The 17,273-nt window shown below is 43.6% G+C and overlaps 1 protein-coding gene, 1 non-coding gene and 2 pseudogenes across 6 annotated transcripts in view; 3 read left to right on the forward strand and 1 right to left on the reverse strand.

Annotated features, from left to right (window-relative positions):
• PDZD2 (PDZ domain containing 2) overlaps positions 1 to 17,273 on the forward strand; it is a 478,150-nt gene that overhangs the window by 182,526 nt on the left and 278,351 nt on the right. The gene's annotated exons all lie outside the window — the stretch shown is intronic.
• On the reverse strand, positions 1,767 to 3,862 carry LOC106998697 (large ribosomal subunit protein uL6 pseudogene; annotated as a pseudogene). Its single transcript, XR_013418222.1, has one exon. The product of XR_013418222.1 is annotated as a large ribosomal subunit protein uL6 pseudogene (transcript).
• LOC114679179 (small nucleolar RNA U13) lies at positions 3,744 to 3,847 on the forward strand. Its single transcript, XR_003730854.1, has one exon. It is a non-coding gene; the product is annotated as a small nucleolar RNA U13 (small nucleolar RNA).
• LOC114679117 (U6 spliceosomal RNA) lies at positions 12,110 to 12,183 on the forward strand (annotated as a pseudogene).

The raw sequence follows: 17,273 nt of genomic DNA on the forward strand, positions 1-17,273 counted from the left end.
GCCAGAGTTCCAGAAGCATTTCCAGGTTGGGTATTATAATTTAAATTTATGTTTTCTTAATTGAAATATGGCTCATTTTGTAGTTTTAATTTGCACTTATTTGATCAGGAAGTTTGGCCATTTTGCCCTAATTTTTTTTTTCTATTTTATTTTACTTGTCATCTAAACAATCTATTCATGTCCTTTGTCCATTATCTCTTGGGGCCCTCATCTGCAGCACTGGATATGCATTTAGATATTATAGATCTTAATCTTTTTACCCCATATAGTTAAAACTCTCCTTAATCTTTTAAATGTTGTTATTACTATATGGAAGTTTTAACTATCTCTGTAGGCAAGTCTGATTTTTTTCTTTTATAATCATCTTTTCACTTCTTCAGATCTTAGGATGATGTCATTTTCCCAAAGACCCACAACTCTCTTCTACCAATTTTAGTGATTACATTTTTAAATTTATCTTTAAAATTTAAATTTTAATTTAATGGGCATTTATTTTGATGGAAATTATAAATCTAATTTTTTTCTAAATTACTGATTATCTAAATACCATTTATTAATCATTAATTTTCTTCAATTTGTGAGGTTTGAGTTATTATGTTGGTTTTTTTTTGAGACGGACTCTCACTCTATCACCCAGGCTGGAGTGTAGTGGTGTGATCTCAGCTCACTGCAACCTCTGCCTCCTGGGTTCAAGTGATTCTCCTGCCTCAGCCTCCCAAATAGCTGAGACTGCAGGCCACACTCAGCTAATTCTTTCATTTTTAGTAGAGACAGGGTTTCACCCTGTTGACCAGGATGGTCTTGATCTCTTGACCTCGTGATCCACCCGCCTTGGCCTCCCAAAGTGCTGGAATTACAGGCGTGAGCCACTGTGCCCGGCCATGAAGTTTTTTTTGTTTTGTTTTGTTTTTTTGTACTTTAAGTTCTGGGATACAGGTGCAGAATGTGCAGATTTGTTACATAGGTATACATGTGTCATGGTGGTTTGCCACACCCATCAACCCATCATCTAGGTTTTAAGCCCCACATGCATTAGGTGTTTGTCCTAATGCTCTCCCTTTCCTTGCCCCCCATCCCCTGATAGGCCCCGGTGTGTGATGTTCCCTGTGTCCATGTGTTCTCATTGTTCAACTCCTACTTATGAGTGAGAACATGCGGTGTTTGGTTTTTCTGTTCCTGTGTCAGTTTGCTGAGAATGATAGTTTCCAGCTTCATCCATGTCCCTGCAAAGGACATGAACTCATTCTTTTTTATGGCTGCATATTATTCCATGGTGTATACGTGCCACATTTTCTTTATCCAGTCTATCATTGATGGGCATTTCGGCTGGTTCCAAGTCATTGCTATTGTAAATAGTGCTGCAATAAACATACGTGTGCATGTGTCTTTATAATAGAATGATTTATAATCCTTTGGGTATATACCCAGTAATGGGATGATTTATTATGATTTATATGTGTACATACACCCACTTTTTTTCACACACTCTTTTTTTTGAGACAGGGTCTCACTTTGTCACCCAGGCTGGAGTGCATGGCATGATCTCAGCTCACTGCAACCTCTTGGGCTCAAATGATCCTCCCACCTCAGCCCCCCAGGTAGCTAGGACTGCAGGTGCACACTACCACACCTGGCTAATTTTTGTGTAGTTTGTTTTCTTTTTTTTCAAATCAATAGGTCTTTTATTGCATTATTTAAATATCACATATAGGTCTTAGGAAGCATCTGGCATCTTGTTTCTGTAGCTGGACAACTCTTAGGTCTTATTAATCAACCTCCTGAATGTTTCCTTTTTCAGAGACATAGATACCATCCAAAAATTTCCTGATATCCTTGTTTTTAACGTTGTGGCTTGCTGAATCAAAGCCGCTGAATTTGAAACAAGCCCAATGTCATTTCCTTCAAGGATTTAATTCATCTTTCTGAGCTTGAGATACTGAACAAGGAATACCTGGCTTCATTCGAACCCTGCAGAGTTTCACCCAAGAAATTTTGGATTTCAACAAGAGACCCATTCTCCTGGATAATGCTGTTGATGGGGAAGTGCACATACACAGACCTCATCTTGTAACGGAAGCCCAGTGTAACACCCTTGATCATGTTCTGTACATGACTACAGATGGTCCAACCGGTAGCCAGCTCTTTTCCATTACCCCACCATTTGTCAACCTGGGGCCTCTTTTTTTTCTTTCCAAGAAGACTGAGTTCTACGTTGATGTGATTGAAGTCCCTCCCCAGGGTTCCTCTGGGGCCGTTCACAATAACTGTGCATCCCTTTAGAGTAATATCGACATTTTCTGGAATGTCGATAGTCCAATTGCTGAGAATGGTTTTCATTCTTGCAGTAGATGTGGCAAAAAAAAAAAAAAAAAAAAAGCATCTTTTGTGGCTCATGCCTGTAATTCCAGCACTTTGGGGGGCCGAGGTGGGTGGATCACAAGGTAAGGAGATTGAGACCAGCAGGGCCAGCATGGTGAAACCTGTCTTTACTAAAAATAGAAAAAAATTAGCTTGGTATGGTGGCGTGCGCCTGTAATCCCAATTACTTGGGAGGCAAGAATCACTTGAACCCAGGAGGCAGAGGCTGCGGTGAGCCAAGATCGCGCCACTGCACTCCAGCCTGGGAGACAGACTCTGTCTCAAAAAACAAACAAGCAAAACAAACAAAGCAGAGAGTTTGGCTGGTAACAGAAGTAACAGAGAAATGCTCCAGCTGGCCTAGAGGAAAGCAAATAACCCCCACTGTGAACTGCAGATGGAGAAGTGCAACCTCTAGGAGCTGAAAGCAGTCCCTGATTGGCAACTTACAGGAAAAAGGTACCTCAGGCCTACAACCACAAAGAATTGAACTCTGCCACGAAGCGGTGATCTGGGAAGATATAGGGGCAGGAAAACCACCTCCATCCTCTTAACGGTCCTGAGAATTGAGATAAGATAGATTAACAGGAAAAAAGCATACATGTTTCTTCACAGATGTTTTACAGGAGCCCTTCTAAAATAATGAAGACCCAAAGAAACAAGTATTGTCAGTTTCTTCCATTCTGGATTGGACACAATAGTAAAACTGTGAACATGTGTAAGGCCAAGGGGCTTGCGCTAGGATAGTTAATAGGGTAGGAAAATAGGAAGAGAAAGGCTTCTTTGTGCAGAATTTCCTTGACCTCAACTTTATCGTCCTTGATGGCAAGGATGTTGCATCTTACTAGTATAGGGAGGGCATCTTTCACATGGGAATTTAATCTTCTGCTTTTAAGAAACAGCATGAAGGTCAAAGCGATCTTTTTGCACCTGCTGTTTTTCAAGTGCCTTTAACTTAAATAATCAGTATTCCAGGATAGCATATTTTAACCCCTTCAAAAAGGTCCCTGAGCCCCAGATGAGATTGTTGGCAGCTCCAGTCAACGCAAGCCCAGCCATGCCATAGCTGTATTATTACCTACAGAACCGTGAGCTAATAAATGGGATTGCTCTAAAGCTTCTACATTTGTGGTACTTTGTTACATAGCAATAGAAAACAAATATAATGGCAACATGCAATTTAGTACTTGATCTTTCTCCTGTCATTTACTCATTGTTTTGCATGTATAAATCTTGCCTTCCTTAACCAGACTATAACCTCCCTGAGAACCAGACCCCCGATGTTTTTTCTGCATAGCAAAATTATCTACCATGCCATAGGGGCTACACTAGGAGGAAGGTGGGGTGAGTGTTGAACATCCTGGCTTTAGAATCAGCCTGCCTTGATCCTTTTGTAGTTTGTGAGTATGAGGACTGGGTGTTCACACACGTGTGTGAGATGTGCCACCCTCAAACCTGGTTACAATGTCAGTACATTACCTGTCTAACCTGAAAAAAAAAAAAAAAGAATCAGACTGCCTTGGCTTAAATCTTGGCTTAAACTTTCTAAGGTTTGGTTCCCTCATCTTGGGAATAAAATGCATTAGGAAATTATGGAAAGATACACAAACATTGTTATCAGCAGTTACTTCATAGGGAATGATTGCAGGATCAAATGTCATAGGAGGCTTTTAGGATTAAATGAAATGATGCTTAGAAAGTTCTTAAGACAGTGCATGGCGCATGGTAAAGCTCTATAAATACTCTATAAATACTATAAATATAAACACTAGCTCCGCGTTTGTAGAAAAACAGACCCTTTGACATACTTGCCCTTCCTGCAGTTCCATATGTGCTAAATTTGTTTAGTATCACATGACACTGGCCTGTCTCCCTACACACGCACACGCATCCCCACCTCCACCTTCTGGCCAGCCACCAGGGATAGACAGACTAAATCCAGCCATTAGACTTGACTGACAACCAGTTTAATCTCCTGAAAACCTGGAGTCAAGCCAGTGAGAGACCAAGCTGCTTTGCTGTGTGAGATGAGCTGGAAGACCAAACAGAACCACATCTGGATTCATGTCCAGAAAGAGCCAGAGCCACATGCCCGTGCTACACTTACAGCATGGCAGACGTCAAGAGGAAGCTGGTTTCTTTAGAGGAACACAGAGTGGACATACAGAAAAGGACAGGGATGAGAGACAGTGTCCCCAGAAAAAGGGATGGGACAGTACCTTCCTGGGGCTGGCAGTTCCCAGCACCAGTTCCCATGGTGCCTAGCTGGACTTGTTTCCCCAAGATCTCCAGGTCTTCATAAGTGTCCCTTGCAAACAAATAAGCCCTGGCCAAAGAAAGGCTGCTGTGGGTGACAAATCAGACAGTCGGTCATGTTCTAATACATCCTGGGACACCAGGCTGTGGTGCTGACTCCGCATCAATGTAAAAGACAATTAAATGGTATTTGTGGTCTTTTTCCAGACCTTCTTTCAACTGTCAGCACAGTTGAATTCCCAGTGGCCTGTGGAGGGCACTATTCAGTTAAGTTTAGTCCACGGTAGTGAGCACTACACCAGCAGAGCATTTAAGGAAAAGGTATTTTAAATAATAGTTACCATTTCCTGAGTACCAACAACATGCTAACCACGGTGCTGCTTGCTTTACATATATTATATCTTAAACAATCACAACGACTGTTTCCATCCCGCAATTGGAGATTATTTTCGAGCATGGTTACTTATTTCCACAGGCATGCTATTAACAGGTGTCAAGCAAAAGGAAAGCTTTTTTTTTTTTTTTTTTTTACTTTTAATGAACAGGAAGACTGAGTTTATAGTAGCTCCTGATGAGAACCAATTCAAGTTCGGTTGCCCCTCAATGTACTCCTTTTTAATTAGAAAAAACAAATGTAGCACCATTGCAATACAGAGGGGAAAATATATCTGGTCTCTGGAGATATAAATACCTGGGTCCCTCTTCTCTCTCAAGGTGAGGCAAAGTGTTTCCTGTTTCCTGCCTTTTATCCACACCCCCAGGATAACGGTGTTGGTTTCATGCCAGGCTGTGGGCTGCTGGGGAGTGGGAGCTGCTCTGCGGGGGAGGAGTTTTTGTTCTCTGCCTTGCTCAATGCCACCGTGGTGGGGAGGGTAGGAGTGAGACTCCCAACCTTTTTAGGTAACAGTTCCCTGCAAAGTCTGAAAACAACCACTGACCTGTCTCCCTTTTATTTTTTACAAGATATTTGAGGCCAGCTGTGGTGACTCATGTCTGTAATCCCAGCACTTTGGGAAGCCAAGGTGGGCGGATCATTTGAGGTCAGGAGTTTGAGACCAGCCTGACCAACATGGTGAAACCCTGTCTCTACTAAAAATACAAAAAAAAATCAGCCAGGTGTGGTAGCACACACCTGTATTGCCAGCTACTTGGGAGGCTGAGACAGGAGAATCACTTGAACTCGGAAGGCAGAGGTTGCAGTGAGCTGAGATCACACCACTGCACTCCAGCCTGGGTGACAGAACAAGTATCCGTCTCAAAAAAAAAAAAAAAGAAAAAAAAGATATTTGAAACCTATTTGTTCATTCGATATTATCAATGTAAATTAAAATGTTTATCAGATATTATCCAAGTGAGCCACATGCATGATGTATATGCTTCTCATTTACTTTTTACAACATCCCTATGAGGTAAGAGGCAAGTATTATTACCTGCATTCACAGATGAGGAAATACAGGCTTAGAAAGATTAGATAAACCGACTGGGCACGGTGGCTCACGCCTGTAATCCCAGCACTTTGGGAGGCCAACACGGGCAGATCACGAGGTCGGGAGATCGAGACCATCCTGGCTAACACAGTGAAACCCCATCTCTACTAAAAAATACAAAAAACTAGCCGGGCGAGGTGGCGGGCGCCTGTAGTCCCAGCTACTCGGGAGGCTGAGGCAGGAGAATGGCGTGAACCCGGGAGGTGGAGCTTGCAGTGAGCTGAGATCCGGCCACTGCACTCCAGCCCGGGCGACAGAGCGAGACTCCGTCTCAAACAAACAAAAAACAAACAAAAAAAAAATACAAAAAATGGGTTTATCTGATCTTTTTTATTTATTTATTTATTTTTTGAGATGGAGTCTCACTCAGTTGCCCAGGCTGGAGTGCAGAGGCGCGATCTCGGCTCACAGCAAGCTCCGCCTCCCAGGTTCACGCCATTCTCCTGCCTCAGCCTCCCGAGCGGCTGGCACTACAGGCGCCCGCCACCTCGCCCCGCTAGTTTTTTGTATTTTTTAGTAGAGAGAGGGTTTCACCGTGTTAGCCAGGATGGTCTTGATCTCCTGACTTCGTGATCCGCCCCTCTCGGCCTCCCAAAGTGCTGAGATTACAGGCGTGAGCCACCGCGCCCGGCCGATAAACCCATTTCTCAGAGACAGAGCCTGGAATCGAGCCGGGGTGACCTGCCTCCAAGACCTGAGTCTTTTTTTGCTAGGACGCTCTGTCAGTTGCTACCTATCTGCCAAATAGTGTGTCTGTCCCTCTAGAGAGCACGTCCATTCCCCAGTAAGAAACGTAACCTTCCAGTAAGCAACAACAATTCTGTAAGTGACTTCCTGGCCAGGGCACCTTGCTCCCTATTCATGAGGTCACTGCCTCGCCACGTCTCCACTGTGGAGGGGTGAACCTGGAATCAGAAAATCTGGGTTCCGAACACTTTCTCAATCTGTATTTATTCATTTAAGGATATTTATTGACCACCTACTGTTTCAGCTTTGGAACTGCATATTGGGGAAATACTCTTCTATAAAACATATGAAGTCCCTGGTTTTCTGGGGCTTTTATCCATGCCTTAGAAAACTGACTTATCCTTGTAGGCGTAATTGTGATTAATAATGATATGAAGGAATTTTTAAAGTAAGCTTTCTTGTTTTATAGTAGCTTTCCTGAGGCTGGGCATGGTGGCTCACGCCTGTAATCCCAGCACCTTGGGAGGCTGAGGTGGGTAGATCACTTCAGATCGGGAGTTCGAGACCAGCCTGGCCAACATGGTAAAACCCCGTCTCTACTAAAAATACTAAAATTAGCTGGGTATGGTGGCATGTGCTTGTAATCTCAGCTACTCAGGAGGCTGAGGCAGGAGAATTGCTTGAACTGGGAGGCAGAGGTTGCAGTGAGCTGAGATCACGCCACTGCACTCCAGCCTGGGTGATAGAGCAAAACTCTGTCTCAAAAAAATATATAAGTAAAAAATAAAAATAATTTAAAAATGGCTTTACTGAGCTGTTCACATACTATAAAATTTATTCTTTAAAATGTACAATTGAGTGGTTTTATATATTCACAGCATTGAATATCACCAATATCTAATTTTAGGACATTTTTATCCTTCCAAAAAGAAGACGAATACCCATTACAGGCATTCTCCATACTCCACTTCTCAAAGCCCCTGGCAACCTACTTTCTGTTCCCATAGATTTACCTATTCCAGATATTTCAGTACATGGTCTTCTGTACTGAATGTGTAATGACTTCAGTACTCATCTATGTTTCAGTATGATTCAGAACTTTACTTCGTTATATTGCCAAATAGTATTCCATATGTTTAACCACATTTGTTTAACCATCCATCCATTTGTGGACATTTGGGTCATTTCCACTTTTTGACTATTATGAATCATGCTGTGAACATTGGTGTACCAGCTTTTGTGACTGTATGTTTTCAGTTCTCCTGGATATATATGTAAGAATGGAATTGATGGTGATAGAGTAACTCTATGTGTAACTTTTTGAGGAATTGCCAATTGTTTTTCAGGACTATTTTACATCCCCACCAGCAGTGTATAAAGACTCTAATTTCTCCACATTCCTGCCACCACTTGTGACCTGTCTTTATTAGACTGGCCATCCTAGTGGGTGTGAAACTGTATCTCACTGTGACTTTGATTTGTATTCTCTAATGATTAATCATGTTGAACACCTTTTCATGTATTTTTGAACCTTTGTACATCTTTGGAGAGATGTCTATTTATTTTTTAAGACAGGGTCTTGCTCTGTCACCCAGCCTGGAGTGCAGTGGCATGAGTGCAGTGCAGAGGCTCACTGTAGCCTCAACCTCCTGGGCTCCAGCAATCCTCCCACCTTATTCTCCTGAATAGCCAGGACTACAGGTACATGCCACTACACCTGGCTAATTTTGTAAAATTTTTTTTGTAGAGACGGGGTCTTGCTGTGTTTCCCAGACTGGTCTCAAACTCCTGGCCTCAAGCGATCTTCATGCCTCAGCCTTCCAAAGCACTAGCATTATAAGCATGAGCCACCATGCCCAGCTAGAAATGTCTATTTAAATCCTTTACCCACTTTTACATTGAGTTGTAAGAATTCTTTATACAGCCTAGATACAAGTTCCTTAACAGATACATGATTTGCAGATATTTTCCCAGGCAGCTGCACATATTAAACAATTGCCACGGATTGTTTGCAACAAATGACCTAGGGATAAGGCTGTTCTTGCAGCATCGGCTCCGAATCAAGTCAAGTAAAGAGAAACCTTGAAAATGGGGCCTTTCAGAGAGCTGTCAGACAGGTCAAGTAATAACAGTTCTGTGAAGATAGAGTTTTTGGGGGTCTCCAAACTTGTTCTGCCTGAGTGGCTGCTAGTGATGCTTCAAGCTTTTGGCTAATTTCCAGAGTTCTGAAAAAGTTGATTTTGGTCATTTTTTCCAGTGTTTTTGTTACTCTTATAAAGGGGTGGATTTTTGGAGGTCTTTATTTTTATCATTCCAGAAGTGCTTTTTCCAATAAACTTATCTTTGAAATATGGTATACATAAAGGCACATATCAAAAGTATTCAGCTTAGTAAATTTTTTTTTTTTGAGATAGAGTCTCGCTTTGTCGCCCAGCCTGGAGTGCAGTGGCGCAAACTCAGCTCACTGCAAGCTCCATCTCCCATGTTCACACCATTCTCCTGCCTCAGCCTCCCGAGTAGCTGGACTACAGGTGCCCGCCATCATACCCGGCTAATTTATTTTGTATTTTTTAGTAGAAACGGAGTTTCACCGTGTCAGCCAGGATGGTCTCAATCTCCTGACCTCATGATCCGCCCACCTTGGCCCCCAAAGTGCTGGAATTACAGGCATGAGCCACCACACCCAGCCTTTTATTTTATTTTATTTTACTTTTGAGACAGTCTTGCTCTGTTGCCAAGGCTGGAGTGCAGTGGCACGATCTCGGCTCACTGCAACCTCTACCTCCCAGGTTCAAGCTATTCTCCTGTCTCAGCCTCCAGAGTAGATGGGATTGCAGGTATGCACCATCACACCTGGCTAATTTTTGTGTTTTTAGTAGAGAGGGGGTTTCACCATGTTGGCATAGCTGGTCTCAAACTCCTGACCTCAGGTGATCCACCCGCCTCAGCCTCCCAAAGTGCTGGGATTATAGGCATAAGCCACCACACCCAGCCCAGCTTAGTGAATTTTTATATTAACCATCACCCAAACTGAGAAACAGAACTTAACTAGTATGTCAGAGCTCTCCTTCTTACCTCTTACCAGTTACTAACCCCCCTTTACCAAAGTAAAGTGGTATCTAATAGCTGTAAGAACTTTCCTGCTTATGGCTGGGTATGGTGGCTCATGCCTGTAATCCAGCACTTTGGGAGGCCAAGGTGGGTGGATCACTTGAGGTCAGGAGTTCAACCTGGCCAACATGGTGAAACCCTGTCTGTACTAAAAATACAAAAAATTAGCCGAGTGTGGTGGTAGGTGCCTGTAATCCCAGCTGCTCGGGAGGCTGAGGCAAGAGGGTCACTTGAACCTGGGAGTCAGAGGTTGCAGTGAGCCAAGATCATGCCACTGCACTGTAGCCTGGATGACAGAGACGCCATTGCAATAAAACAAAAAACAAAAAACTTCCTTGTCTAGTACCATTCTGATTTTTTCCAACTGTTTCATTCTACTTGTTCAAATTTTCCTTCCAAACCACTCCCTTAATACATTTAATCTGATGGCATTTTTAACTTGTGAATTTTATTTTTTTAATATTCAACTTTAAAAAAATTATGAACTAGCCTATTTGGGATATCCATTTGTTTCTGTCAAGCTCTTCCTGCCTCCCCAGATTTCTCTATCATCAACAACCATTTCCCTTATCAGTAAGCCAGGCCCTGGAGTACTGGCTGTTAATTCTCCTCTATCCCTTTTTCCCAGACTTGCAGACACCCTTGATCATCCACATAAAAAGGGAAGCTGAGATGTCTTCAGGATAAAGTTACATGTTTTTTCATGAGACTTCTGCATAGTGTCCAAACACTCTGAGCTGTACAGATAGAAAGGATGCTTCTTGAGAGTCTTTTGGGAGACGCCTTATCCTGCAATTCTGATTTCTTTGCTTTTCCTGACCAAGGCTTCTCAGGCTAATTCAGAGCCATTGTGGCACAGCTCAGACAGCAAGCAGTGACATTCTGAAGTTGCTTCTTCTGAGGAATTCTCCCAGTGGGAAAGCAAGGCGGGATGGAACACTTCCTTGGGCAGTTTACAAAGTGTGGAGACCCAGCTCCCTGTTAGTGCTTTTTCTTATCAGAGATCATTACCCGGTAGAAAAGGAGATGTTCTGATGGAGGATTAAGCTAGATATAGTAAGTCACAGTGATATGGACATTTGAAAGTAATTGCTTGGAAAGTGAAAAGAGGTCAAAGTGGTTGAACTTAATGGTACAAAGAATAACCATGGGGCCAGGCGTGGTGGCTCACACCTGTAATCCGAGCACTTCGGGACGCCGAGGCAGTGGATCACTAAGTCAAGAGATCGAGACCATCCTGGCCAACATGGTGAAACCCCATCTCTACTAAAAGTACAAAAATTGGCCGGGCACAGTGGCTTACGTCTGTAATCCCAGCACTTTGAGAGGCTGAGGTGGATGGATCACGAGGTCAAGAGATTGAGACCATCCTGGCCAACATGGTGAAACCCCATCTCTACTAAAAATACAAAAATTGGCCAGGCGCAGTGGCTCACGCCTGTAATCCCAGCACTTTGGGAGGCTGAGGCGGGTGGATCATGAGGTCAAGATATCATGACCATCCTGGCTAACATGGTGAAACCCCATCTCTACTAAAAAATACAAAAATTAGCTGGGCGTAGTGGTGTGTGCCTGTAGTCCCAGCTACCTGGGAGGCTGAGGCAGGAGAATCACTTGAACCCAGGAGGTAGAGGTTGCAGTGAGCCAAGACAGCGCCACTGCACTCCAGCTTGGGCAAGAGAGGAAGACTGCCTCAAAAAAAAAAAAAAAGAATAACCATGGGGTGGGAAAAACTGTAAATGGAGTGAAAATTTGGGGCAAAGATAAGGGACTCGAAGTAACTAATAAAATGATTAAAAATCAATTCTGACTTTTAGTGGGTTTTTGTTTTGTTTTTTGTTTGTTTTAGAGATAGGGTCTCACTATGTTGCCCACTCTAGTTTCCAGCTTCTGGACTCAAGTGATCCTCCCACCTTGGCCTCCCAAACTGCTGGGATTACAGGCATGAGCCTGGCATGATTCCGTTTATACAAGGGTCCTAGAATAGTCAAATTCATAGAAACAGAAAATGAAATGGAAGTTACCAGAGGCTGGGAGAAGGGACGAATGGAGAGTTATTAGCGGATGCAAAGTTTCAGTCTGGTGTGATGAAAAAGCCCTGGAAATGGGTAGTGGTGCTGGTTGCACAACAACATGAATGTATTTGTTGACACTCAACTGTACATTTGAAAATCATTCAAAAGGGTGCTTGCTTAAAATAATTAAAAAGGGTGCTTGCTTCAGCGTCACATATACTAAAATTGGAACAATACAGAGAAGATGAACATGGCTCTTGCTCAAGGATTTTTAAAAATAATTAAAATGGCCGGGCGTGGTGGCTCACGCCTGTGATCCCAGCACTTTGGGAGGCCTAGGCAGGTGGATCAGAAGGTCAGGAGATCCAGACCATCCTGGCTAACATGGTGAAACCCTGTCTCTACTAAAAATACAAAAAAATTAGCCGGGCATGGTGGTAGGCGCCTGTAGTCCCAGCTACTCGGGAGGCTGAGGCAGGAGAATGGCATGAACTGGGGAGGCTGAGCTTGCAGTGAGCCGAGATCGCGCCACTGCGAGCCTGGGCAACAGAGCAAGACTCTGTTGCAAAAATAAATAAATAAATAAATAAATAAAATAAAATGGGTCAGGCGTGGTGGCTCACGTCTGTAATCCCAGCACTTTGGGGGGCTGAGGCAGGCAGATCACCTGAGGTGAGGAATTTGAGACCAGGCTGGCCAACATGGTGATACCCCATCTCTACTGAAAATACAAAAATAAGCTGGGCACAGTGGCGGGTGCCTGTAATCCCAGCTACTCGGGAGGCTGAGGCAGGACAATCACTTGAGCCCAGGAGGTGGAGCTTGAAGTGAGCCAAGATCGCACCACTGCACTCCAGCCTGGGAAACAGAGTGAGACTCTGTCTCAAAAAAAAAAATTAAAATGGTCAATTTTATTCTATGTATATTTTACCAAGTAAAAAGATGTGCAGTTAAGTACAAATCTAGTGTGAGGAAACGGTTGGGGTCACAGGTGACCAAGGCCTTGGGGAACCCATTGGTGTCTTTAAGGAGATTTTCCCTTGTTCCACAAGTTCCATGAGCAGGCCTAACCAACCCACTGCCACAGTGTCAACACTGTTAGTACAGTCAGTAGCCACTGTCTGTGCCTGGTTGATTAATAAGAAAGTACTTAGCTTCCTTCCAAAACTCTGGAAAAATGAGACAAATGTCATTAAAAGGTTAAGACACTTGTTGCTAATATCTTAAAAGTGGCCACTAGAAACAAAGGTGGAGGCTGGGCGTGGTGACTCACACCTGTAATCCCAGTGCTTTGGGAGGCTGAGGTCGGAGATCGCTTGAGTCCAGGAGTTTGAGAAAGCCTGGGAGACATGGCAAAACCACGTCTCTACAAAAAATACAAAAATTAGCCAGATGTAGTGGCACATGCCTGTAGTCCCAGCTACTGAGGAAGCTAAGGCAGGAGGATCACTTGAGTCTGGGAGGCAGAGGTTGCAGTGAACTGAGATGGTGCCACTGCACTGTAGCCTGGGCAACAGAGTGAGACCCTGTCTCAAAAAAAAAAAAAAAACACAAAAAACGAATGGTCTTGATCTCCTGACCTCGTGATCCACCCACCTTGGTCTCCTAAAGTGCTGGGATTACAGGCATGAGCCAGTTGCAGTGAGCCAAGATTGTGCCATTGCACTCCAGCCTGGGTAATAGATGAGACCCTGTCTCAAAAACAAAAATAAGGAAAAAAGAAAAAGAAAAGGAAAAGAAACAAGCAAACAAACAAAGGTGGAGATGGAAATGTGAATCCATTTCAATTACCTGGGCCCTCTAGAGGCCTCTGTGAAGCCTTTAGGGCACAGCTTTCTGCCATTTCTCCTGAAGGCTGAGATAATCTGGTGACCACCTCAACAGGCACCTTGAGAGCAGCAGTGACCTAGGCTCAGACTCACCTGGTGGGGACTGTGGCCGTGGTGACATCATGAGTCTTCCTTGGCCCATCAACCTGTACTCTGTGCCTGCTGGGCACTGCGGGGTGGAGAGAGGCCAGCTTAGCCACCAGGATGCCACCATGCCAGAGATGAGGGATGCCTCAGAGGAGGAAGGTTCTATGGAATGTCCACCCTTCCTCCTCTGATGCAGAATTTGATGCAATGGCTGGACATTTATAGGCCATTTTCTTGGATGATGAATTCTGTTTAATACAAAGGAACTTCAAGAACAAGAAGCACTGGAAGCTAAGCCAGGTTGTTGTCAAGAGGAGGAAACAACTGAAAAGGGTTCCCCTACCCTCTGACTCCTTCTTTAAGGGACCCCATGGCTCAACAAGCCTGTGTCCAGTTGGAGCACCTGCCCACCTGCCCCTGCTCTCCTCCACTGCTAGCTGACCACCAATTCCAGGTTTGAAGATATGGAACAGATATGCCCATATTCTCCATTTTTAACTAATAACCTTTTTAATGAAGAGCTTCTGCCTGAAGAGCGTTCCTGGAAATTAATATGGTTGATTTCATGACAACTAGACATCAGCTTAAAGATGAAGTGGCAAACATTTTCTTGAAAAAGTTTCTTGAACACTCTTCCCCCCAAAATTTGAACTATGCAACAGAAATAGAAGACAGAGAAAAGGGTCTAAACTGTTGCTTAATAGTGAAAGCCTTTGCACATACCTTTCTGCTACCCAGCAAATTGTGTGTGGTGCTCATTCCTGGGGAAGTGTTTTCATTTTGGTATTTCAAGCCCCACAGGTGGTAGATGACCTCAGCTTGTGGAGGAAAAAAATCAGTGATGAGGGAACATACCTTTAAGAGATTTATCTCATTTGGAACACTTGGACACAGGGTGGGGAGCATCGCACACCGGTGCCTGTTGTGGGGTGGGGTGATGGCGGAGGGATGGCATTGGGAGATATACCTAATGTAAATGACGAGTTAATGGGTGCAGCACACCAACGTAGCACATGTATACATATATAACAAACCTGCACGTTGTGCACATGTACCCTAGAATGTAAAGTATAATACAAATATATATATATTAAAGATTTATCTCATTTGATCATTAGTTGGTCTAAATAAGGAGTGATCAAAAAGCAAGAAACATGAACTCTTCAGGAATATTTGCTTTTGAGAAATATCTGCTAGTGTTTCAAAACTTTGATAGCCTCGTGGAGTGGATTCAACTCTTAGATGTTTTTGAGACAAAGAAAGAACATTCTATGTGTTAGAGGAAGACGCCTCAGATCACTGCTCTGCTGACTTCTTCCTGTGTACATAATCCAAAGATAGTGGAGCTGAAAGGTGGTCACCGATGTGTGGGCATCATTGAGATGAGATCACTGCAAGTTATTATCTCTCGACTATCTTCCATACCTTTCTTCTATGTGCTGTGCTATTCTATTTATTGTTTTCAAAAGTGTATCTTTTAGGGCTGCAAGCGGTGACTCACCTGTAATCCCAGCACTTTGGGAGACTGACGCAGGTGAATCACTCGAGGTCAGGAGTTCGAGACCAGCCTGGCCAACATGGTGAAACCCATCTTTACTAAAAATACAAAATTAGCCAGGTTTGGTGGTGGGCAACTGTAATTCCAGCTACTTAGGAGGGTGAGGCAGGAGAATCGCTTGAACCTGGGAAGCAGAGATTGCAGTGAGCCGAGATCACACCACTGCACTCCAACGTGGGCAACAAGAGTGACACTGCATCTCAAAAAAAAAAAAAATGTATCTTTTAGCTTCAAGGACCCTGCCTTACTGACCAGAAGATAAGAATTCATCTAGGGGGAGGCCGAGACGGGTGGATCACAAGGTCAGGAGATCAAGACCATCCTGGCTAACACAGTGAAACCCTGTCTCTACTAAAAATAACAAAAAATTAGCCGGGCGAGGTGGCGGGCGCCTGTAGTCCCAGCTACTTGGGAGGCTGAGGCAGGAGAATGGCGTGAACCCGGGAGGCAGAGCTTGCAGTGAGCCAAGATCGCGCCACTGCACTCCAGCCTGGGCGACAGAGCGAGACTCCGTCTCAAAAAAAAAAAAAAAAAAAAAAAGAATTCATCTAGGGACAGTTACATGAACTCATCTTCTCAGTCTCCATTTCTAGAGCTGATGTGTAACTTTTCATCAATTGCACTGAGAAAATGAGAGCTTCAGTGTCTTGGGTTGGGTCAGCATCTCTAACTAGCACAGCACCTAACACCTAGTGAAAACTCAACAAATGTTTGTTGAGTGACATAAGCCTTCCTTCTGAAAATGCAAGTCTTGGGTTTGTGTATCTTCTTTCACTGGTCCTGAATCAGTCCTATTATTTCCAGCAGGCGCGTCGCTCATTGAGAATGTAGTCATAAACTCTTGTGGGTCTCAATTTGGAATGTCCATGATTGTCCTCCTAAAAATAAATAGAAGTATTATGTGTTAAGTGCTTTTTAAATCTGCTATGTTTGCAAAAAGAATTCTGCGTTGGTGCTCCCAATTTACCAGTCTGACTTAGATGTTTTGAAATAGAGTAAAATGTATCTTAACTAAAAAACAGCACAGTAGTGGTATTTTTGTAAGCTTGTTTCAATGTTTTTCTCTATAAACCAATAGTAATTTTAGTGGCTTTTTTTTTTTTTTTAGACAGTCTTGATCTGTGGCCCAGGCTGGAGTGCAGTGGCATGATTTTGGCTCCCTCCATCTCCAGTGTCCAGGCAATTTTCTTGCCTCAGCCTCCCAAGTAGCTGGGATTATAGATGTGCACCACCACGCCTGGCTAATTTTTATATTGTAAAGGCAGAGTTTCGCTGTGTTGGCCAGGCTGGTTTCGAACTCCTGACCTCAAGTGATCCACCTGCCTCGGCCTCCCAAAGTGCTAGGATTATAGGGGTGAGCCACTGAGCCTGGCCAATTTCATTGTATATGAGGGAAAAATCCATGATTTTTGCAAATGTCCCCAACTTGATCTAAATCCTCCTTTCTTTTACAACCTCTCCTAGAGATGGTGCTCTAATGACAAAAGCAGAGAGGTAGGCAAACATTTTTTATGATCCCCTCTAGAAATTTTGTTTAGAAAAGTGTACCTCATCTGTTCAGGATTAGTAAAATAAGTCATGTAGGCTGGGCAAGGTGGCTCATGCCTGTAGTCCCAGCACTTTGGAAGGCCCAGGCAGATGGATCACTTGAGGTCAAGAGTTCAAGACCAACCTGGCCAACATGGTGAAACCTGGTCTCTACAAAAATACAAAAATTAGCCAGGCATGATGGCAGGTGCCTGTAATCCCAGCTATTCTGGAGGCTGAGATGAGAGAATCGTTTGAATCCAGGAGGTGGAGGTTGCAGTGAGCCAAGATTGTGCCATTGCACTCCAGCCTGGGCGACTGAGCGAAACCATCTAAAAATTAAAATTAAAATTAATAA

This window comes from Macaca mulatta, chromosome 6 (genome assembly GCF_049350105.2).
Source record: "Macaca mulatta isolate MMU2019108-1 chromosome 6, T2T-MMU8v2.0, whole genome shotgun sequence".
NCBI classification, from domain to species: Eukaryota; Metazoa; Chordata; class Mammalia; order Primates; family Cercopithecidae; genus Macaca; species Macaca mulatta.